The following is a 2,155-nucleotide window of genomic DNA, read 5'->3' as shown; positions in this document are numbered from 1 at the left end:
TGTAGAACGTTGGAGACCTGAGATACATACATTTCATTTTTCATATGGAGAATGTACGATCACTCTAGAGGATGTTGTGTTTCAGCTAGGCTTATGTGTGGATAGAGTCCTTGTGAGTGGTTGCATTGGAGCGTGGAGAAATTTTATGAACGACATTGTGTAAAGATTTACTTGGAGTAGTTCCTGATGAGAGTAATTCGTAAATTTACAGTGGTTTTTAGATACATTTGAAGCATTACCTCACAATGTTGATGAACAAACTATTATCCGTTACACTAGAGCGTACATAATGATGATATTTGGTGGGATATTATTTCCAAACAAATCAGGATTTAGGGTTCATATGAAGCGACTACCTCTTTTAACTAATTTTATTGAGATTCCAAACTATGGTTGGGGTTTTGCTGTGCTAGCATCCCTTTATCTTGAGCTTTGTCGTGCGGTGAAATACAATGTCACCGAGATTGCAGGTTGTTTTCCTCTTCTACAGTCTTGGGCATGGTATAGAATACCTCAGTTAGTCCCTAGGCACCATCATCCATTCATTTTTCCATTAACATTGAGGTACAAATTAATTCTATCAATATATTATTTTTTTGTTATTTATATATGTTAATTTTGCAAGTAATTGTTATTTATGCCCATTTCAGGTAGAAAAGTTATAGGTTATTGACGAGATCAGATACGGATAAATTATTGCAATATAGAAGGATCATTGATTTAATTGACATTACTCGGGTAAGTTTAAATAAGGTGTATGTTACTAAATTATTTTGTTATTTTTTTGTCTAATATTTGTTATTTATTATTTCAGTTTAGATGGATGCTCTACAGTAATAATGAGATCAAGATTATTACACCTCCTTTCGTGTATGATGAGGCTGATGTTTGGGTAGCTGTGACTGCTCTTATACAGCTTACTGTGATTGAGTGACACCCTCACCCTATTGATTGCGTGGTTTGACAATTTGGTGGAGCACAACATACCAATCAGCCCGATAAATATTGATTGATTGATTGCATGCTAAGGATGAGAGGGGTGATTTAGAGATATGGTGGCCTGATTATCACCAAACATGACACGTTACATGGGAGGCACATAAGGAGCAACGAGTTCAATATCCTCTAACTAATGATGATCGTCCCTCTGTCGAGTATTTCCAGTGGTATTTGTCAGTCACTGATAGATTTTTGTCATTGGAAGGAGCCCCACAGAATCCAGAGCTTAGGAACTTGCTTGATGGTGTAGCACTACATGCTCCTCCAGCAGCTGACATTACACACCCTAATGATGTTACAGATAGACGTTTTTTTAGCTGTCGTTGCGTGTAGGTATACGTGCTAGTAGACGCCAATACCCCAATGAGGCGCATATACCAGCCAAACCCTCAGCACATGATATACAACCTAATGCATATCCCACTGTACAACCTATATCACACCACGTATACCACCTGACACCCATATACCCTAACCAGCACTTCATGTCAGGACTTAGCCAACAATAATACATGTCTGGCCCTTATCAGCACCAGTTCATGCTAGGCCCTAGCCAATCATATATGACTCCCAGCCAGCAGTTATGGCAGGTCCTAGTCATCAGTTCATGTCTGATTCTTTTCTTACTCCAAGTCCTACGCAGCATTTTGTCACAGGTCTAGTTCGGAATGATATTGCACAATATATATCTTTCAGTCCACATTTCATTTCAAATGCTGAGGTTACGACATGGCTACATTCATCTGAGACATGTGCACCAGTTCAAGATATTCAACCACCAAATTATTTCTATCGACCATCGCCAACGCATCAGGAGGAAAAAGATGAGCTAGATGACCAGGAGGAAGAAGCAAATGACCAAGATGAGCCACAGGAGGAAGAAGTCGTACATCATAGACCAGTGCGACAGATTATACATCGTCGCTGTGCAACAGGGAGTCACATCGCTGGTCCTAGATGTAATAGGCGTGGCTCATAGTGTTTCAAATCAATTTGTATTGTTTTAATTATGCACTTTCATCTTTTTTTTTTTTTATTCAAGCATGGTAGTGTAAGACATTTATGTTTAACTTGCTTTAAGTTTTAATGTAATTTGAAAATTATCATTTTTATATATGATTAGTTTAGCTTGGTTAAATAAATCGATTTGTGGTAG

This window comes from Abrus precatorius, unplaced genomic scaffold (assembly GCF_003935025.1).
Source record: "Abrus precatorius isolate BTA unplaced genomic scaffold, Abrus_2018 Scaffold10, whole genome shotgun sequence".
Classification (NCBI taxonomy): Eukaryota; Viridiplantae; Streptophyta; class Magnoliopsida; order Fabales; family Fabaceae; genus Abrus; species Abrus precatorius.
Note: the sequence above shows the minus strand (reverse complement) of the source record.